Here is a 22,633-nt window from a genome sequence, read left to right as displayed (position 1 = left end):
GAGCAATCAAGAAACAACGAAAGCAAAGCAATTTTAGAACGTGGATAAATAAAAACACAGGGCTCAATGACTTACCCGTTGTCGTTGTGAGTTAAACAAGTACAGCTATGCTTCCAGGTCTGTCGACGTTGCTGTGGTGTTTCGACAGCTGTAGTATGAAGGGTAGTGAAAAAAGTTTTCAGGTGTTTTTAACATTCCAATCGGTCTCGTTCGCTTTTGTTGCGCCTTCAGCTGTGTCGAGGATGTTTAATTCGTCCTCGTATCACCTCCGCAAACTTGTAAATAAAATAATTAAATACATTACAAAAACATTTCTTTATCAGCGTGTTCATTTCCACGCAAGCTTTTCGTTAAACCAATAAAGCCAACGAAACCACAGCAATTTTAAAACACACGGATTAGAAAAAACACCGTCACTCACGCACAAAAGAAGCAAATTCTTTTTTTATACTTGACTTATTTATCCCCGAGATGGGGAGCGCACCATTCATGGAAACACTGCAATACCATGTTGATGCATGGAGTGGAAGGAGCAAGCTCCGCTTCCATTTCCGAAGGTCAAAAATCCATTTAACATATAGTCCCCGGATAGGAGGCTTGATTTTTTTTCCCAAACCAGTTCAGATAGGAGTTTTACTTAAACATGAGCTCAGGGGCAGAAAGAAATTTGATTGGTTCACAAAAATGACCAATGAAAGTCCTCAACCGGAGCCTTCAAGGCAGCTTCTGCAGTGAAGCAGTTCGAGCTCACCGTTGGTCAGGTGAGTAGCGCAGATGGTTAGATAGGAATGTGACTGGTTTGGAATTCAGCTCGAAATGTTTCGAGCATTTAAGTTACGTGTTACCACGTTTTCACGTGTCCGTGGCACGACTTTCTTTTACGTGCCAGTTTCACGTAATGGTTACTCAATTTTTTTTCCTTTTTTCAAACCATTGTCGTTTGGGATTGGGGTTAGATTTGTGGGTTTTTTTCATTTTTAAACTGTTTTCGCGCGAGGATGAAGTTGGGTTTGGGTTAGAATGGCAGTGGTTTATACATTTATTTGTCAGAAATTTAAACTGCTTTCACTTGATGTTGGGGTTAGAGTTGGGTTTGGGTTAGGATGTCATTTTACGTAACAGAAAGTTGTTCTAACCCCAATCCCAAACGACAATGGTAAGAAAATAGGAAAAACAATTGAGTAAACATTACGTGAAACTGGCAAGAAAAAGAAAGTCGTGCCACGGACACGTGAAAACGTGGTAACACGTAACTTAAACGCTCGAAACATTTCGAGCTGAATTCAAAACAGTCACATTCCTATCTAACCATCTGCGCTACTCACCTGACCAACGGTGAGCTCGAACTGCTTCACTGCAGAAGCTGCCTTGAAGGCTCCGGTTGAGGACTTTCATTGGTCATTTTTGTGAACCAATCAAATTTCTTTCTGCCCCTGAGCTCATGTTTAAGTAAAACTCCTATCTGAACTGGTTTGGGAAAAAAAATCACGCGGATAGGAGACGTATCAGACATTAAACTGATAAGAACAGATAATACACTTGATCTTAGCCAAAAGGCCGAGAAGCGATACCGGAATAGACGCAGCCAAAGGGGGAGCCGGCGAAGGCGCTGGCTTTTGGGGTGGAGGCTAGCGGGCATTTAACTCTATACGTTCTCATTGTATAACCCAGAGGTAGAACGTTGAGCTAGCAAATCAGAAGTTCATGTTTTAATGCAGGATCTGATCCACGCTCATGAGAGAGAGAGAGAGAGAGAGAGAGAGAGAGAGATAGAGAGAATTTAGAATTTTCAAAAAACCTTTATTACAAATTAAAACATTTTCATAACCTCAAATCAGAAAAAACAAAGAAAAAAATATATATAGTAACGGAAATAACAAAAAAATAAGCTAACATAGGAGCAAAGAACAAATCATCTTCAATAACCAGACACAGAGCTCCTCCATAATACCAAATCAATTCAAAAGAAAGAAGATCATTCATTGCTTTAAAGTATCTAAAACCAATAAGGATTCTAGATTTAACTTATTTTAAAAACTGCTAATGTATCATGGCTTCCGGGTCTGTCAACGTTGCTGTGGTTTTTCGACAGCTGTAATATGAAGGGTAGAGTGAAAAAAAATATTTAAGTGTTTTGAACATCCCAATTTGTTCGTTTACTTAGTATTTTCTTAATGTTTTCGAGTTAAAAAATAATTCTTAAATCGAGATACATTTACTTAATAAGCAAAGTGGCTTAGAATTTAAGTCTTGTTTACTGAAATAAATTCTAAAATGTAATAGGTTAAGGCTTAAAACAAGTAAAAATATCTGCCAGTGGGGTAAGAAAAATAAACCTAAATTGAGTTTATTATTGAATTAAGTTGAAACTAGAATTAAGTTTATTTTTCTTACCCCGCTGGCAGATATTTTTTATTTGTTTTAAATATAAACCTGTTGATTTTTATAATTTATTTCAATTATTTTACAAAGTATGCGATCTGATTTTTTTAATCGCGGTGTTTCTTTTATTCCTCGTTTCTTTTCCGTGCATTTGCTTTATTTATTTATTTTTGCTTGTTGCATTTAAATGCACATTTGATTTGTTGCCACATTATTATGTGTTAATGTATTTTTTAACATGTTTATCAACAAAAAGTGCGTTATTATAATTAATTATATAGCTGTGAAATATATACAAGAATTCCCAGCAAAAACAAAACGTTTTTATAACAATTTTCTATTACAATACATAATATCTTAAGCCACTTTGCTTACCAAGTAAATGTATCTCCATTTAAGCATTGTCAGATATTCACTAGAAAACAAGACAAAAACAGTAAGTAAGATATTAATTTACTTTTTTCTTTCAAACATAAATTTACAGACGGCTGGAAATTTTTAATAAAATAACTAGCCATACCTATTCGGGTCTGCTACCGTTTGCTGTGATGACGGGGGACTTAGTCCAAAGCACATTTTGAGGAATACTTACACATTTTACTTCTTATTTCTTTGAAATTAATTATGCATACACTATGGATTAAAAATGTCCCGACTGCGAACCTGATAAAACCCAGGTAAAAAGCAAATACAAATAAACCATTTTGATTTAGCAAAAGTTTACAAATAAATGCACTCCTTGCACACAACAAGCACGTCTAGTTACCATTCATATTTTGCGTGATTTAAGTTTCGTCGCATACATTTTGGAAGGCACACGATAAAAACAAAATAAGGCTTTTAATGTATGCCGACCTCATTCTCCGTTGAGGGCTTATCAATCATAATAAACGCTGTTAACTCTTCTCATTGAATGGTCTAAATCCAATGCTGGTAAAGAAATCAAATGTGCATTTAAACGCAACAAGCAAGCCGTAAAGCAATGGATGCAGGCAAACAAACGAGGAATAGCACATACACCACGATTAGATCATCGGGTCGCATACTTTGGAATTAATAAGAAATAATTATTCAGTCTAAAGAAATAAGAAGTAAAATGTCTAAGTATTTCTCCAAATGTGCACACTCATTACAATAAACGGGAGCAGACACGAATAGTTATGTATGTCTCGTTATTTTATTTAAAATTGATAAGCTGTCTAACATATGATATATTTTGATAATACGAAATGCTAAAAAAATAATATAACACCAATCGACAATATCTGTTATTGTTATTTTTACAAGTAAATTCATGTGTAGGAGAAAACAAAGCAGCTGTCAGTCCATACTATATTGAGTGGCCATCGTAGTGGTGCAACCTGAACGATGTTTTCCCTACTTCCGGTCAAAGCCGCCATTTTGTGAAATAGGCATATAGGTGACGCTGGAGCACGCGGCCATTGTCTCTGTTCAACAAAACAAGTATATATATACACAAACGCATATTTTTCCTCAATCAATCACCGAATACAAGGTGCAATTCGATGCCAACTGACCCTTCTCTCTGGTTTCATGTTTGTAAGGAAAATTAAGGGGGAAATTACGATAGCATTTCAGCCAAACATTCATTCGTGCCACGCTGCTTTTCTTTGAACGAAAAAAAACCCTCTGCTCCCCCTACACAATTTCTTCTCCTGTTATTTTATGCTTAAAACAAGCAAATAAATCTGACTACAGGGTAAGAAAAAATTCGTGAACTTTTCCCATAAACACTTAATTCAAGAAAAATTGTCCCACCCCACTGGCCATTTTTTATCCACAATACACATTCGATGTCTGCAGGCACCATTGTCTTTGTTCAACGCAAACAATTCTGTTGCGTTTTTCTTTGAACGAAGTGCTCCGCCTAGATAATTTGACCCATATTCACATGGGTTTGTTTCTCGTTTTTTTTCTTTGAGAACAATCTATATAGCGCCTTCCACAATCGTTTTGGTGTTAGCTTTACGTAAAATAGAAACACAGAAAAGTACTGAGCGATGGAGAGACCACGAACGCGGAACGTATTATGGACCACGGACTGGCAAACAAACTGGCAACCACGCACTAAAGAAGCAAACTCTGATTTTAAACTCACCTTATTTGTCCCCGGAAAGCGCCAGAGTCGATGCACGGAGTGGACGGAACAAGCCTCGCTTCCATAGCCGAAGGTCAAAAATCCATTTAAACGTGTAGTCCCCGGTGTCCACTCGATCTTACCCAAAAAGCCGAGAAGCGATACCGCAATGGCATCCGGAGAAGGCGCTGGCTGTCGGGATGGAGGTTAGCGGGTCAGAGGTCCGGCACTGAAGGTCTGCGTTCATTATTCACCGTGTGCATTTCACTCTATATCCACTTTCTAATGTATAGCACTTGATAAGGATTAACAGTTTAAAAACAGAAATGCAAGACATCAGAAAATACATTTATTTTTTACTTTCATAACATGAGAGGTGTCATACAATAACAAATATGAGCTTTAAAATCACATTCCTAAGTTAAAAATATACATAAAAATAGATATATGGATCATTACACAAATCACTACTCAAAGGACCTATGTTAAATAACTGCTTCAATATTAATTAACAATAACATTTGGCCAAGGCAGTCCTTGTAAATAGACATATAAATAGACAAATAAAATCATGACATATGTGCCGTAGAGCCTGAGATAGAGAAAAATAATAAGGAATTCTGCTTTTACTACCATCTCAGAAATATTGCCAGAATTAGAGGTTTTGTCTCAAGACAGGACTTAGAGAAACTTGTTCATGCTTTCATCACCAGCAGGGCCGATTATTGCAATGGTCAATGGATTTAAAAAGTACTGTTTCTTGTTTAAAAACCACTTCATGGCTACAATACATGACAGATATGCTAATCGAATATGAAACCGATTACTCGGATCAATAGGATCAGGTCATTTAGAAAAAACAAGGGTTCACTCAAAACAAGGTGCCTCAGCATTCAGTTATTATCAGCTTTCAGAAGAGATCAGATGTGCTTCAACAGTAGACACTTTTAAATCTAGATTAAAAACACATCAGTTTAACTTTGCATTTACTGAATGATTTAAAACAGTACGAATAAAACAGTACAAAAGAATAAAACAGTATGAACCTTACCTGTTATAAAGGGAATGAAGCTTACGGTATGGTGCTTACCTGCAGAAATAAATAAAGTACAATAAGAACACACAGAACTTCAATTTTCAAAATTATTTTAACATTAAATGATGATTATTTTACTGGTTTACCTGTTTGTGATTACCACAGGATCCCGTCACCTGGCTGCGGTCTTCATTTGGTGAACGGTTCTTCACTCATAATTGACCTATACAAGAAATAGAGAAGAATAATAAGCAATTCTGCTTTTACATGTAGATGTGTGCCCCAAGAACACAGACACACCGGCTCCAAAAAGTTTAAACAGTACACATTTCTGTTATTTTAATGTGGCAAATGTGTCAGCTTTAAAAGAAGCATACATTACCTTTTAAAGAGGAAATACCTTTTGCATGAAATACCTTTACTCCCAGCATAAGCAAGCAATTTTCAAAATGCTTTTAAAAGTAAATAGTGATTATTTTACTTGTTTACCTGTTTGTGATTACCATGGAATCCTGTCACCATCATTTTTAAGCTTGTAAAGCAAATAATGAAATATTGACTTAGTAGGAAAAAATATTTTGGAAGTATCGTGATAAATGATGAAGAAAATATTTTGCAAAGTGATGGTTAGCACACGGTTGATGGTACCTATTAAATTCCATCATATTTTTTTATTCCTACTATGGAAGTCAATGGTGACTATCTGCTGTGGGTTTACCATCATTCCTCAAAATACCTTCTTTTGTGTTACTCAGAAAAAAACTAATCCTCGTGTTGTTGTAAGCCTGTATGCATGAGTAAATGATGACAGAATTATCATCATAAATTGAAATATCCCTTTAAACTGTATTTCCCCCCTTAAACCTAAACTTATTTTCCTACAGCAAGTCATTTAGGTAATCAAGAAAATACTTTACCCGTTGTCTTTGTGAGTTAAACAAATACAGCTACGCTTCCAGGTCTGTCGACGTTGCTGTGGTTTTTCGACAGCTGTAGTATGAAGGGTAGCGAATGAATGAATACATTGCAAAAAATCATTTCTTACTTGTTATTTCGAACTGTTTTAACTATACAAATATCTAGAAAGTCTTAAAATAAGATGCATTTTTTGATGAGCAAAATGCCCTAAGAAAATAAACCTAGCCTTTAGGGAGAAAAAACTCAGAATTTGGGCTTAAAACAAGCAAATAAATCTGCCAAAGGGGTAAGAAACAAATCTAGATATAAACACTTAATTCAAGAAAAATTGTCGTAGCCCATTGGCAGATTTGTTGGCTTGTTTAATGTACATGCATGTACAATATTTCAATTTGTCTTGTATTTATTAGCATTTTGTATTGCCCAACGCTGTCTAGGTTGTTTAACTGTTGTCATTTTCTTATAAAAGCCTTTATAATTTATTAGTTTGGATGATTGCCATTCCCGAGAACCTCTTATATTGGAAGTAAAAGAATCATCTAAGCATTATTTTGTGCTCTTAGACATGTAGCCGTTTGATTGTGGTTCTATTTAATGGCTAGTCTATTCGTTTGGAATGGTCAAACGGCTATTAGATTTTCACTGACAGCCCAAATTAAGCCTTGTTTTAGCCTAGACACTTATTCGCTGTCTATTAAAAGTTATGTAGTCGTTGAATAGCCGCTTTTTTGATGACTAATGTATTCTTGGGCCGTGGTTAGACGTCTCTTGGATTTTACGTAAAACGACAAGCGAATCTATTTTTAACACAAAGGTCAGGGGAGAGCGCGAACGCAGTCCCCCACTATCAGAAATTTTGCAGTCGAGATTCCCACATTTGGGGAATTCGCAAAGGGTCAGCCCAACCGGAGTGCAATGGCTGAGCCTCGCCCTGGGTGAACCACCTTCATGATCATGGTGTCTCCCCTGCCAGGTAAGTATGAGCGACACCCTTTGAGGCCAGACGGCCGCATCTTCCTGTGACCGATCACATCGACGGCGCCCCCGGAGGCCGTCCGACTAACATTTCATTTACTGTGTGTGACCAGGTGGAAAGCGCACGAAGCCACGTCTGAGACCAAACATTCTTCGAGATCTACCCTGTTTTTATTCCGTTTCCAGCCCGGTTGAACCGTGTAGAGTGAAATATGTGAAACAATTTAAATCAAATGGATTTAAATTGCGCATTCAAATATATGGTTTCGTTATTACAAAGTAACTTTACGTGGAATAGAAACAAAAAAAAATGTACAGAGCAATCAAGAAACAACGAAAGCATAGCAATTTTAGAACGTGGATAAATAAAAACACAGGGCTCAATGACTTACCCGTTGTCGTTGTGAGTTAAACAAGTACAGCTATGCTTCCAGGTCTGTCGACGTTGCTGTGGTTTTTCGACAGCTGTAGTATGAAGGGTAGTGAAAAAAGTTTTCAGGTGTTTTTAACATTCCAATCGGTCTCGTTCGCTTTTGTTGCGCCTTCAGCTGTGTCGAGGATGTTTAATTCGTCCTCGTATCACCTCCGCAAACTTGTAAAGAAATTAAATAAATACATTACAAAAACATTTCTTTATCAGCGTGTTCATTTCCACGCAAGCTTTTCGTTAAACCAATAAAGCCAACGAAATCACAGCAATTTTAAAACACACGGATTAGAAAAAACACCGTCATTCACGCACAAAAGAAGCAAATTCTTTTTTTTATACTTGACTTATTTATCCCCGAGATGGGGAGCGCACCATTCATGGAAACACTGCAATACCATGTTGATGCATGGAGTGGAAGGAGCAAGCTCCGCTTCCATTTCCGAAGGTCAAAAATCCATTTAACATATAGTCCCCGGATAGGAGACGTATCAGACATTAAACTGATAAGAACAGATACTACACTTGATCTTAGCCAAAAGGCCGAGAAGCGATACCGGAATAGACGCAGCCAAAGGGGGAGCCGGCGAAGGCGCTGGCTTTTGGGGTGGAGGCTAGCGGGCATTTAACTCTATACGTTCTCATTGTATAACCCAGAGGTAGAACGTTGAGCTAGCAAATCAGAAGTTCATGTTTTAATGCAGGATCTGATCCACGCTCATGAGAGAGAGAGAGAGAGAGAGAGATAGAGAGAATTTAGAATTTTCAAAAAACCTTTATTACAAATTAAAACATTTTCATAACCTCAAATCAGAAAAAACAAAGAAAAAAATATATATAGTAACGGAAATAACAAAAAAATAAGCCAACATAGGAGCAAAGAACAAATCATCTTCAATAACCAGACACAGAGCTCCTCCATAATACCAAATCAATTCAAAAGAAAGAAGATCATTCATTGCTTTAAAGTATCTAAAACCAATAAGGATTCTAGATTTAACTTATTTTAAAAACTGCTAATGTATCATGGCTTCCGGGTCTGTCAACGTTGCTGTGGTTTTTCGACAGCTGTAATATGAAGGGTAGAGTGAAAAAAATATTTAAGTGTTTTGAACATCCCAATTTGTTCGTTTACTTAGTATTTTCTTAATGTTTTCGAGTTAAAAAATAATTCTTAAATCGAGATACATTTACTTAATAAGCAAAGTGGCTTAGAATTTAAGTCTTGTTTACTGAAATAAATTCTAAAATGTAATAGGTTAAGGCTTAAAACAAGTAAAAATATCTGCCAGTGGGGTAAGAAAAATATACCTAAATTGAGTTTATTATTGAATTAAGTTGAAACTAGAATTAAGTTTATTTTTCTTACCCCGCTGGCAGATATTTTTTATTTGTTTTAAATATAAACCTGTTGATTTTTATAATTTATTTCAATTATTTTACAAAGTATGCGATCTGATTTTTTTAATCGCGGTGTTTCTTTTATTCCTCGTTTCTTTTCCGTGCATTTGCTTTATTTATTTATTTTTGCTTGTTGCATTTAAATGCACATTTGATTTGTTGCCACATTATTATGTGTTAATGTATTTTTTAACATGTTTATCAACAAAAAGTGCGTTATTATAATTAATTATATAGCTGTGAAATATATACAAGAATTCCCAGCAAAAACAAAACGTTTTTATAACAATTTTCTATTACAATACATAATATCTTAAGCCACTTTGCTTACCAAGTAAATGTATCTCCATTTAAGCATTGTCAGATATTCACTAGAAAACAAGACAAAAACAGTAAGTAAGATATTAATTTACTTTTTTCTTTCAAACATAAATTTACAGACGGCTGGAAATTTTTAATAAAATAACTAGCCATACCTATTCGGGTCTGCTCCCGTTTGCTGTGATGACGGGGGACTTAGTCCAAAGCACATTTTGAGGAATACTTACACATTTTACTTCTTATTTCTTTGAAATTAATTATGCATACACTATGGATTAAAAATGTCCCGACTGCGAACCTGATAAAACCCAGGTAAAAAGCAAATACAAATAAACCATTTTGATTTAGCAAAAGTTTACAAATAAATGCACTCCTTGCACACAACAAGCACGTCTAGTTACCATTCATATTTTGCGTGATTTAAGTTTCGTCGCATACATTTTGGAAGGCACACGATAAAAACAAAATAAGGCTTTTAATGTATGCCGACCTCATTCTCCGTTGAGGGCTTATCAATCATAATAAACGCTGTTAACTCTTCTCATTGAATGGTCTAAATCCAATGCTGGTAAAGAAATCAAATGTGCATTTAAACGCAACAAGCAAGCCGTAAAGCAATGGATGCAGGCAAACAAACGAGGAATAGCACATACACCACGATTAGATCATCGGGTCGCATACTTTGGAATTAATAAGAAATAATTATTCAGTCTAAAGAAATAAGAAGTAAAATGTCTAAGTATTTCTCCAAATGTGCACACTCATTACAATAAACGGGAGCAGACACGAATAGTTATGTATGTCTCGTTATTTTATTTAAAATTGATAAGCTGTCTAACATATGATATATTTTGATAATACGAAATGCTAAAAAAAATAATATAACACCAATCGACAATATCTGTTATTGTTATTTTTACAAGTAAATTCATGTGTAGGAGAAAACAAAGCAGCTGTCAGTCCATACTATATTGAGTGGCCATCGTAGTGGTGCAACCTGAACGATGTTTTCCCTACTTCCGGTCAAAGCCGCCATTTTGTGAAATAGGCATATAGGTGACGCTGGAGCACGCGGCCATTGTCTCTGTTCAACAAAACAAGTATATATATACACATACGCATATTTTTCCTCAATCAATCACCGAATACAAGGTGCAATTCGATGCCAATTGACCCTTCTCTCTGGTTTCATGTTTGTAAGGAAAATTAAGGGGGAAATTACGATAGCATTTCAGCCAAACATTCATTCGTGCCACGCTGCTTTTCTTTGAACGAAAAAAAACCCTCTGCTCCCCCTACACAATTTCTTCTCCTGTTATTTTATGCTTAAAACAAGCAAATAAATCTGACTACAGGGTAAGAAAAAATTCGTGAACTTTTCCCATAAACACTTAATTCAAGAAAAATTGTCCCACCCCACTGGCCATTTTTTATCCACAATACACATTCGATGTCTGCAGGCACCATTGTCTTTGTTCAACGCAAACAATTCTGTTGCGTTTTTCTTTGAACGAAGTGCTCCGCCTAGATAATTTGACCCATATTCACATGGGTTTGTTTCTCGTTTTTTTTCTTTGAGAACAATCTATATAGCGCCTTCCACAATCGTTTTGGTGTTAGCTTTACGTAAAATAGAAACACAGAAAAGTACTGAGCGATGGAGAGACCACGAACGCGGAACGTATTATGGACCACGGACTGGCAAACAAACTGGCAACCACGCACTAAAGAAGCAAACTCTGATTTTAAACTCACCTTATTTGTCCCCGGAAAGCGCCAGAGTCGATGCACGGAGTGGACGGAACAAGCCTCGCTTCCATAGCCGAAGGTCAAAAATCCATTTAAACGTGTAGTCCCCGGTGTCCACTCGATCTTACCCAAAAAGCCGAGAAGCGATACCGCAATGGCATCCGGAGAAGGCGCTGGCTGTCGGGATGGAGGTTAGCGGGTCAGAGGTCCGGCACTGAAGGTCTGCGTTCATTATTCACCGTGTGCATTTCACTCTATATCCACTTTCTAATGTATAGCACTTGATAAGGATTAACAGTTTAAAAACAGAAATGCAAGACATCAGAAAATACATTTATTTTTTACTTTCATAACATGAGAGGTGTCATACAATAACAAATATGAGCTTTAAAATCACATTCCTAAGTTAAAAATATACATAAAAATAGACATATGGATCATTACACAAATCACTACTCAAAGGACCTATGTTAATCAACTGCTTCAATATTAATTAACAATAACATTTGGCCAAGGCAGTCCTTGTAAATAGACATATAAATAGACAAATAAAATCATGACATATATGCCGTAGAGCCTGAGATAGAGAAAAATAATAAGGAATTCTGCTTTTACTACCATCTCAGAAATATTGCCAGAATTAGAGGTTTTGTCTCAAGACAGGACTTAGAGAAACTTGTTCATGCTTTCATCACCAGCAGGGCCGATTATTGCAATGGTCAATGGATTTAAAAAGTACTGTTTCTTGTTTAAAAACCACTTCATGGCTACAATACATGACAGATATGCTAATCGAATATGAAACCGATTACTCGGATCAATAGGATCAGGTCATTTAGAAAAAACAAGGGTTCACTCAAAACAAGGTGCCTCAGCATTCAGTTATTATCAGCTTTCAGAAGAGATCAGATGTGCTTCAACAGTAGACACTTTTAAATCTAGATTAAAAACACATCAGTTTAACTTTGCATTTACTGAATGATTTAAAACAGTACGAATAAAACAGTACAAAAGAATAAAACAGTATGAACCTTACCTGTTATAAAGGGAATGAAGCTTACGGTATGGTGCTTACCTGCAGAAATAAATAAAGTACAATAAGAACACACAGAACTTCAATTTTCAAAATTATTTTAACATTAAATGATGATTATTTTACTGGTTTACCTGTTTGTGATTACCACAGGATCCCGTCACCTGGCTGCGGTCTTCATTTGGTGAACGGTTCTTCACTCATAATTGACCTATACAAGAAATAGAGAAGAATAATAAGCAATTCTGCTTTTACATGTAGATGTGTGCCCCAAGAACACAGACACACCGGCTCCAAAAAGTTTAAACAGTACACATTTCTGTTATTTTAATGTGGCAAATGTGTCAGCTTTAAAAGAAGCATACATTACCTTTTAAAGAGGAAATACCTTTTGCATGAAATACCTTTACTCCCAGCATAAGCAAGCAATTTTCAAAATGCTTTTAAAAGTAAATAGTGATTATTTTACTTGTTTACCTGTTTGTGATTACCATGGAATCCTGTCACCATCATTTTTAAGCTTGTAAAGCAAATAATGAAATATTGACTTAGTAGGAAAAAATATTTTGGAAGTATCGTGATAAATGATGAAGAAAATATTTTGCAAAGTGATGGTTAGCACACGGTTGATGGTACCTATTAAATTCCATCATATTTTTTTATTCCTACTATGGAAGTCAATGGTGACTATCTGCTGTGGGTTTACCATCATTCCTCAAAATACCTTCTTTTGTGTTACTCAGAAAAAAACTAATCCTCGTGTTGTTGTAAGCCTGTATGCATGAGTAAATGATGACAGAATTATCATCATAAATTGAAATATCCCTTTAAACTGTATTTCCCCCCTTAAACCTAAACTTATTTTCCTACAGCAAGTCTTTAGGTAATCAAGAAAATACTTTACCCGTTGTCTTTGTGAGTTAAACAAATACAGCTACGCTTCCAGGTCTGTCGACGTTGCTGTGGTTTTTCGACAGCTGTAGTATGAAGGGTAGCGAATGAATGAATACATTGCAAAAAATCATTTCTTACTTGTTATTTCGAACTGTTTTAACTATACAAATATCTAGAAAGTCTTAAAATAAGATGCATTTTTTGATGAGCAAAATGCCCTAAGAAAATAAACCTAGCCTTTAGGGAGAAAAAACTCAGAATTTGGGCTTAAAACAAGCAAATAAATCTGCCAAAGGGGTAAGAAACAAATCTAGATATAAACACTTAATTCAAGAAAAATTGTCGTAGCCCATTGGCAGATTTGTTGGCTTGTTTAATGTACATGCATGTACAATATTTCAATTTGTCTTGTATTTATTAGCATTTTGTATTGCCCAACGCTGTCTAGGTTGTTTAACTGTTGTCATTTTCTTATAAAAGCCTTTATAATTTATTAGTTTGGATGATTGCCATTCCCGAGAACCTCTTATATTGGAAGTAAAAGAATCATCTAAGCATTATTTTGTGCTCTTAGACATGTAGCCGTTTGATTGTGGTTCTATTTAATGGCTAGTCTATTCGTTTGGAATGGTCAAACGGCTATTAGATTTTCACTGACAGCCCAAATTAAGCCTTGTTTTAGCCTAGACACTTATTCGCTGTCTATTAAAAGTTATGTAGTCGTTGAATAGCCGCTTTTTTGATGACTAATGTATTCTTGGGCCGTGGTTAGACGTCTCTTGGATTTTACGTAAAACGACAAGCGAATCTATTTTTAACACAAAGGTCAGGGGAGAGCGCGAACGCAGTCCCCCACTATCAGAAATTTTGCAGTCGAGATTCCCACATTTGGGGAATTCGCAAAGGGTCAGCCCAACCGGAGTGCAATGGCTGAGCCTCGCCCTGGGTGAACCACCTTCATGATCATGTTGTCTCCCCTGCCAGGTAAGTATGAGCGACACCCTTTGAGGCCAGACGGCCGCATCTTCCTGTGACCGATCACATCGACGGCGCCCCCGGAGGCCGTCCGACTAACATTTCATTTACTGTGTGTGACCAGGTGGAAAGCGCACGAAGCCACGTCTGAGACCAAACATTCTTCGAGATCTACCCTGTTTTTATTCCGTTTCCAGCCCGGTTGAACCGTGTAGAGTGAAATATGTGAAACAATTTAAATCAAATGGATTTAAATTGCGCATTCAAATATATGGTTTCGTTATTACAAAGTAACTTTACGTGGAATAGAAACAAAGAAATGTACAGAGCAATCAAGAAACAACGAAAGCAAAGCAATTTTAGAACGTGGATAAATAAAAACACAGGGCTCAATGACTTACCCGTTGTCGTTGTGAGTTAAACAAGTACAGCTATGCTTCCAGGTCTGTCGACGTTGCTGTGGTGTTTCGACAGCTGTAGTATGAAGGGTAGTGAAAAAAGTTTTCAGGTGTTTTTAACATTCCAATCGGTCTCGTTCGCTTTTGTTGCGCCTTCAGCTGTGTCGAGGATGTTTAATTCGTCCTCGTATCACCTCCGCAAACTTGTAAATAAAATAATTAAATACATTACAAAAACATTTCTTTATCAGCGTGTTCATTTCCACGCAAGCTTTTCGTTAAACCAATAAAGCCAACGAAACCACAGCAATTTTAAAACACACGGATTAGAAAAAACACCGTCACTCACGCACAAAAGAAGCAAATTCTTTTTTTATACTTGACTTATTTATCCCCGAGATGGGGAGCGCACCATTCATGGAAACACTGCAATACCATGTTGATGCATGGAGTGGAAGGAGCAAGCTCCGCTTCCATTTCCGAAGGTCAAAAATCCATTTAACATATAGTCCCCGGATAGGAGACGTATCAGACATTAAACTGATAAGAACAGATAATACACTTGATCTTAGCCAAAAGGCCGAGAAGCGATACCGGAATAGACGCAGCCAAAGGGGGAGCCGGCGAAGGCGCTGGCTTTTGGGGTGGAGGCTAGCGGGCATTTAACTCTATACGTTCTCATTGTATAACCCAGAGGTAGAACGTTGAGCTAGCAAATCAGAAGTTCATGTTTTAATGCAGGATCTGATCCACGCTCATGAGAGAGAGAGAGAGAGAGAGAGAGAGAGAGATAGAGAGAATTTAGAATTTTCAAAAAACCTTTATTACAAATTAAAACATTTTCATAACCTCAAATCAGAAAAAACAAAGAAAAAAATATATATAGTAACGGAAATAACAAAAAAATAAGCCAACATAGGAGCAAAGAACAAATCATCTTCAATAACCAGACACAGAGCTCCTCCATAATACCAAATCAATTCAAAAGAAAGAAGATCATTCATTGCTTTAAAGTATCTAAAACCAATAAGGATTCTAGATTTAACTTATTTTAAAAACTGCTAATGTATCATGGCTTCCGGGTCTGTCAACGTTGCTGTGGTTTTTCGACAGCTGTAATATGAAGGGTAGAGTGAAAAAAAATATTTAAGTGTTTTGAACATCCCAATTTGTTCGTTTACTTAGTATTTTCTTAATGTTTTCGAGTTAAAAAATAATTCTTAAATCGAGATACATTTACTTAATAAGCAAAGTGGCTTAGAATTTAAGTCTTGTTTACTGAAATAAATTCTAAAATGTAATAGGTTAAGGCTTAAAACAAGTAAAAATATCTGCCAGTGGGGTAAGAAAAATAAACCTAAATTGAGTTTATTATTGAATTAAGTTGAAACTAGAATTAAGTTTATTTTTTCTTACCCCGCTGGCAGATATTTTTTATTTGTTTTAAATATAAACCTGTTGATTTTTATAATTTATTTCAATTATTTTACAAAGTATGCGATCTGATTTTTTTAATCGCGGTGTTTCTTTTATTCCTCGTTTCTTTTCCGTGCATTTGCTTTATTTATTTATTTTTGCTTGTTGCATTTAAATGCACATTTGATTTGTTGCCACATTATTATGTGTTAATGTATTTTTTAACATGTTTATCAACAAAAAGTGCGTTATTATAATTAATTATATAGCTGTGAAATATATACAAGAATTCCCAGCAAAAACAAAACGTTTTTATAACAATTTTCTATTACAATACATAATATCTTAAGCCACTTTGCTTACCAAGTAAATGTATCTCCATTTAAGCATTGTCAGATATTCACTAGAAAACAAGACAAAAACAGTAAGTAAGATATTAATTTACTTTTTTCTTTCAAACATAAATTTACAGACGGCTGGAAATTTTTAATAAAATAACTAGCCATACCTATTCGGGTCTGCTACCGTTTGCTGTGATGACGGGGGACTTAGTCCAAAGCACATTTTGAGGAATACTTACACATTTTACTTCTTATTTCTTTGAAATTAATTATGCATACACTATGGATTAAAAATGTCCCGACTGCGAACCTGATAAAACCCAGGTAAAAAGCAAATACAAATAAACCATTTTGATTTAGCAAAAGTTTACAAATAAATGCACTCCTTGCACACAACAAGCACGTCTAGTTACCATTCATATTTTGCGTGATTTAAGTTTCGTCGCATACATTTTGGAAGGCACACGATAAAAACAAAATAAGGCTTTTAATGTATGCCGACCTCATTCTCCGTTGAGGGCTTATCAATCATAATAAACGCTGTTAACTCTTCTCATTGAATGGTCTAAATCCAATGCTGGTAAAGAAATCAAATGTGCATTTAAACGCAACAAGCAAGCCGTAAAGCAATGGATGCAGGCAAACAAACGAGGAATAGCACATACACCACGATTAGATCATCGGGTCGCATACTTTGGAATTAATAAGAAATAATTATTCAGTCTAAAGAAATAAGAAGTAAAATGTCTAAGTATTTCTCCAAATGTGCACACTCATTACAATAAACGGGAGCAGACACGAATAGTTATGTATGTCTCGTTATTTTATTTAAAATTGATAAGCTGTCTAACATATGATATATTTTGATAATACGAAATGCTAAAAAAATAATATAACACCAATCGACAATATCTGTTATTGTTATTTTTACAAGTAAATTCATGTGTAGGAGAAAACAAAGCAGCTGTCAGTCCATACTATATTGAGTGGCCATCGTAGTGGTGCAACCTGAACGATGTTTTCCCTACTTCCGGTCAAAGCCGCCATTTTGTGAAATAGGCATATAGGTGACGCTGGAGCACGCGGCCATTGTCTCTGTTCAACAAAACAAGTATATATATACACAAACGCATATTTTTCCTCAATCAATCACCGAATACAAGGTGCAATTCGATGCCAACTGACCCTTCTCTCTGGTTTCATGTTTGTAAGGAAAATTAAGGGGGAAATTACGATAGCATTTCAGCCAAACATTCATTCGTGCCACGCTGCTTTTCTTTGAACGAAAAAAAACCCTCTGCTCCCCCTACACAATTTCTTCTCCTGTTATTTTATGCTTAAAACAAGCAAATAAATCTGACTACAGGGTAAGAAAAAATTTGTGAACTTTTCCCATAAACACTTAATTCAAGAAAAATTGTCCCACCCCACTGGCCATTTTTTATCCACAATACACATTCGATGTCTGCAGGCACCATTGTCTTTGTTCAACGCAAACAATTCTGTTGCGTTTTTCTTTGAACGAAGTGCTCCGCCTAGATAATTTGACCCATATTCACATGGGTTTGTTTCTCGTTTTTTTTCTTTGAGAACAATCTATATAGCGCCTTCCACAATCGTTTTGGTGTTAGCTTTACGTAAAATAGAAACACAGAAAAGTACTGAGCGATGGAGAGACCACGAACGCGGAACGTATTATGGACCACGGACTGGCAAACAAACTGGCAACCACGCACTAAAGAAGCAAACTCTGATTTTAAACTCACCTTATTTGTCCCCGGAAAGCGCCAGAGTCGATGCACGGAGTGGACGGAACAAGCCTCGCTTCCATAGCCGAAGGTCAAAAATCCATTTAAACGTGTAGTCCCCGGTGTCCACTCGATCTTACCCAAAAAGCCGAGAAGCGATACCGCAATGGCATCCGGAGAAGGCGCTGGCTGTCGGGATGGAGGTTAGCGGGTCAGAGGTCCGGCACTGAAGGTCTGCGTTCATTATTCACCGTGTGCATTTCACTCTATATCCACTTTCTAATGTATAGCACTTGATAAGGATTAACAGTTTAAAAACAGAAATGCAAGACATCAGAAAATACATTTATTTTTTACTTTCATAACATGAGAGGTGTCATACAATAACAAATATGAGCTTTAAAATCACATTCCTAAGTTAAAAATATACATAAAAATAGATATATGGATCATTACACAAATCACTACTCAAAGGACCTATGTTAAATAACTGCTTCAATATTAATTAACAATAACATTTGGCCAAGGCAGTCCTTGTAAATAGACATATAAATAGACAAATAAAATCATGACATATGTGCCGTAGAGCCTGAGATAGAGAAAAATAATAAGGAATTCTGCTTTTACTACCATCTCAGAAATATTGCCAGAATTAGAGGTTTTGTCTCAAGACAGGACTTAGAGAAACTTGTTCATGCTTTCATCACCAGCAGGGCCGATTATTGCAATGGTCAATGGATTTAAAAAGTACTGTTTCTTGTTTAAAAACCACTTCATGGCTACAATACATGACAGATATGCTAATCGAATATGAAACCGATTACTCGGATCAATAGGATCAGGTCATTTAGAAAAAACAAGGGTTCACTCAAAAAAAGGTGCCTCAGCATTCAGTTATTATCAGCTTTCAGAAGAGATCAGATGTGCTTCAACAGTAGACACTTTTAAATCTAGATTAAAAACACATCAGTTTAACTTTGCATTTACTGAATGATTTAAAACAGTACGAATAAAACAGTACAAAAGAATAAAACAGTATGAACCTTACCTGTTATAAAGGGAATGAAGCTTACGGTATGGTGCTTACCTGCAGAAATAAATAAAGTACAATAAGAACACACAGAACTTCAATTTTCAAAATTATTTTAACATTAAATGATGATTATTTTACTGGTTTACCTGTTTGTGATTACCACAGGATCCCGTCACCTGGCTGCGGTCTTCATTTGGTGAACGGTTCTTCACTCATAATTGACCTATACAAGAAATAGAGAAGAATAATAAGCAATTCTGCTTTTACATGTAGATGTGTGCCCCAAGAACACAGACACACCGGCTCCAAAAAGTTTAAACAGTACACATTTCTGTTATTTTAATGTGGCAAATGTGTCAGCTTTAAAAGAAGCATACATTACCTTTTAAAGAGGAAATACCTTTTGCATGAAATACCTTTACTCCCAGCATAAGCAAGCAATTTTCAAAATGCTTTTAAAAGTAAATAGTGATTATTTTACTTGTTTACCTGTTTGTGATTACCATGGAATCCTGTCACCATCATTTTTAAGCTTGTAAAGCAAATAATGAAATATTGACTTAGTAGGAAAAAATATTTTGGAAGTATCGTGATAAATGATGAAGAAAATATTTTGCAAAGTGATGGTTAGCACACGGTTGATGGTACCTATTAAATTCCATCATATTTTTTTATTCCTACTATGGAAGTCAATGGTGACTATCTGCTGTGGGTTTACCATCATTCCTCAAAATACCTTCTTTTGTGTTACTCAGAAAAAAACTAATCCTCGTGTTGTTGTAAGCCTGTATGCATGAGTAAATGATGACAGAATTATCATCATAAATTGAAATATCCCTTTAAACTGTATTTCCCCCCTTAAACCTAAACTTATTTTCCTACAGCAAGTCATTTAGGTAATCAAGAAAATACTTTACCCGTTGTCTTTGTGAGTTAAACAAATACAGCTACGCTTCCAGGTCTGTCGACGTTGCTGTGGTTTTTCGACAGCTGTAGTATGAAGGGTAGCGAATGAATGAATACATTGCAAAAAATCATTTCTTACTTGTTATTTCGAACTGTTTTAACTATACAAATATCTAGAAAGTCTTAAAATAAGATGCATTTTTTGATGAGCAAAATGCCCTAAGAAAATAAACCTAGCCTTTAGGGAGAAAAAACTCAGAATTTGGGCTTAAAACAAGCAAATAAATCTGCCAAAGGGGTAAGAAACAAATCTAGATATAAACACTTAATTCAAGAAAAATTGTCGTAGCCCATTGGCAGATTTGTTGGCTTGTTTAATGTACATGCATGTACAATATTTCAATTTGTCTTGTATTTATTAGCATTTTGTATTGCCCAACGCTGTCTAGGTTGTTTAACTGTTGTCATTTTCTTATAAAAGCCTTTATAATTTATTAGTTTGGATGATTGCCATTCCCGAGAACCTCTTATATTGGAAGTAAAAGAATCATCTAAGCATTATTTTGTGCTCTTAGACATGTAGCCGTTTGATTGTGGTTCTATTTAATGGCTAGTCTATTCGTTTGGAATGGTCAAACGGCTATTAGATTTTCACTGACAGCCCAAATTAAGCCTTGTTTTAGCCTAGACACTTATTCGCTGTCTATTAAAAGTTATGTAGTCGTTGAATAGCCGCTTTTTTGATGACTAATGTATTCTTGGGCCGTGGTTAGACGTCTCTTGGATTTTACGTAAAACGACAAGCGAATCTATTTTTAACACAAAGGTCAGGGGAGAGCGCGAACGCAGTCCCCCACTATCAGAAATTTTGCAGTCGAGATTCCCACATTTGGGGAATTCGCAAAGGGTCAGCCCAACCGGAGTGCAATGGCTGAGCCTCGCCCTGGGTGAACCACCTTCATGATCATGGTGTCTCCCCTGCCAGGTAAGTATGAGCGACACCCTTTGAGGCCAGACGGCCGCATCTTCCTGTGACCGATCACATCGACGGCGCCCCCGGAGGCCGTCCGACTAACATTTCATTTACTGTGTGTGACCAGGTGGAAAGCGCACGAAGCCACGTCTGAGACCAAACATTCTTCGAGATCTACCCTGTTTTTATTCCGTTTCCAGCCCGGTTGAACCGTGTAGAGTGAAATATGTGAAACAATTTAAATCAAATGGATTTAAATTGCGCATTCAAATATATGGTTTCGTTATTACAAAGTAACTTTACGTGGAATAGAAACAAAAAAAAATGTACAGAGCAATCAAGAAACAACGAAAGCATAGCAATTTTAGAACGTGGATAAATAAAAACACAGGGCTCAATGACTTACCCGTTGTCGTTGTGAGTTAAACAAGTACAGCTATGCTTCCAGGTCTGTCGACGTTGCTGTGGTTTTTCGACAGCTGTAGTATGAAGGGTAGTGAAAAAAGTTTTCAGGTGTTTTTAACATTCCAATCGGTCTCGTTCGCTTTTGTTGCGCCTTCAGCTGTGTCGAGGATGTTTAATTCGTCCTCGTATCACCTCCGCAAACTTGTAAAGAAATTAAATAAATACATTACAAAAACATTTCTTTATCAGCGTGTTCATTTCCACGCAAGCTTTTCGTTAAACCAATAAAGCCAACGAAATCACAGCAATTTTAAAACACACGGATTAGAAAAAACACCGTCATTCACGCACAAAAGAAGCAAATTCTTTTTTTTATACTTGACTTATTTATCCCCGAGATGGGGAGCGCACCATTCATGGAAACACTGCAATACCATGTTGATGCATGGAGTGGAAGGAGCAAGCTCCGCTTCCATTTCCGAAGGTCAAAAATCCATTTAACATATAGTCCCCGGATAGGAGACGTATCAGACATTAAACTGATAAGAACAGATACTACACTTGATCTTAGCCAAAAGGCCGAGAAGCGATACCGGAATAGACGCAGCCAAAGGGGGAGCCGGCGAAGGCGCTGGCTTTTGGGGTGGAGGCTAGCGGGCATTTAACTCTATACGTTCTCATTGTATAACCCAGAGGTAGAACGTTGAGCTAGCAAATCAGAAGTTCATGTTTTAATGCAGGATCTGATCCACGCTCATGAGAGAGAGAGAGAGAGAGAGAGAGATAGAGAGAATTTAGAATTTTCAAAAAACCTTTATTACAAATTAAAACATTTTCATAACCTCAAATCAGAAAAAACAAAGAAAAAAATATATATAGTAACGGAAATAACAAAAAAATAAGCCAACATAGGAGCAAAGAACAAATCATCTTCAATAACCAGACACAGAGCTCCTCCATAATACCAAATCAATTCAAAAGAAAGAAGATCATTCATTGCTTTAAAGTATCTAAAACCAATAAGGATTCTAGATTTAACTTATTTTAAAAACTGCTAATGTATCATGGCTTCCGGGTCTGTCAACGTTGCTGTGGTTTTTCGACAGCTGTAATATGAAGGGTAGAGTGAAAAAAAATATTTAAGTGTTTTGAACATCCCAATTTGTTCGTTTACTTAGTATTTTCTTAATGTTTTCGAGTTAAA

General features: G+C 36.2%; 8 non-coding genes across 8 annotated transcripts; all 8 read right to left on the bottom strand.

Moving 5' to 3' along the window:
* Positions 1-473: 473 nt before the first annotated feature.
* LOC135764563 (U2 spliceosomal RNA) lies at positions 474-667 on the bottom strand. Its single transcript, XR_010540091.1, has one exon. It is a non-coding gene; the product is annotated as a U2 spliceosomal RNA (small nuclear RNA).
* A 713-nt stretch (positions 668-1,380) lies between these two features.
* Positions 1,381-1,569, bottom strand: LOC135764560 (U2 spliceosomal RNA). Its single transcript, XR_010540090.1, has one exon. It is a non-coding gene; the product is annotated as a U2 spliceosomal RNA (small nuclear RNA).
* A 5,681-nt stretch (positions 1,570-7,250) lies between these two features.
* Positions 7,251-7,415, bottom strand: LOC135764365 (U1 spliceosomal RNA). The gene has a single exon (XR_010539917.1). It is a non-coding gene; the product is annotated as a U1 spliceosomal RNA (small nuclear RNA).
* A 785-nt stretch (positions 7,416-8,200) lies between these two features.
* On the bottom strand, positions 8,201-8,391 carry LOC135764511 (U2 spliceosomal RNA). Its single transcript, XR_010540058.1, has one exon. It is a non-coding gene; the product is annotated as a U2 spliceosomal RNA (small nuclear RNA).
* Positions 8,392-14,061: 5,670 nt separating this feature from the next.
* Positions 14,062-14,226, bottom strand: LOC135764384 (U1 spliceosomal RNA). The gene has a single exon (XR_010539933.1). It is a non-coding gene; the product is annotated as a U1 spliceosomal RNA (small nuclear RNA).
* Positions 14,227-15,008: 782 nt separating this feature from the next.
* Positions 15,009-15,199, bottom strand: LOC135764524 (U2 spliceosomal RNA). The gene has a single exon (XR_010540071.1). It is a non-coding gene; the product is annotated as a U2 spliceosomal RNA (small nuclear RNA).
* A 5,680-nt stretch (positions 15,200-20,879) lies between these two features.
* Positions 20,880-21,044, bottom strand: LOC135764367 (U1 spliceosomal RNA). The gene has a single exon (XR_010539918.1). It is a non-coding gene; the product is annotated as a U1 spliceosomal RNA (small nuclear RNA).
* Positions 21,045-21,829: 785 nt separating this feature from the next.
* Positions 21,830-22,020, bottom strand: LOC135765118 (U2 spliceosomal RNA). Its single transcript, XR_010540459.1, has one exon. It is a non-coding gene; the product is annotated as a U2 spliceosomal RNA (small nuclear RNA).
* Positions 22,021-22,633: the final 613 nt, after the last annotated feature.

Source organism: Paramisgurnus dabryanus, chromosome 9 (assembly GCF_030506205.2).
Source record: "Paramisgurnus dabryanus chromosome 9, PD_genome_1.1, whole genome shotgun sequence".
NCBI lineage: Eukaryota > Metazoa > Chordata > Actinopteri > Cypriniformes > Cobitidae > Paramisgurnus > Paramisgurnus dabryanus.
This window is presented reverse-complemented; position numbering and strand designations above follow the sequence as displayed.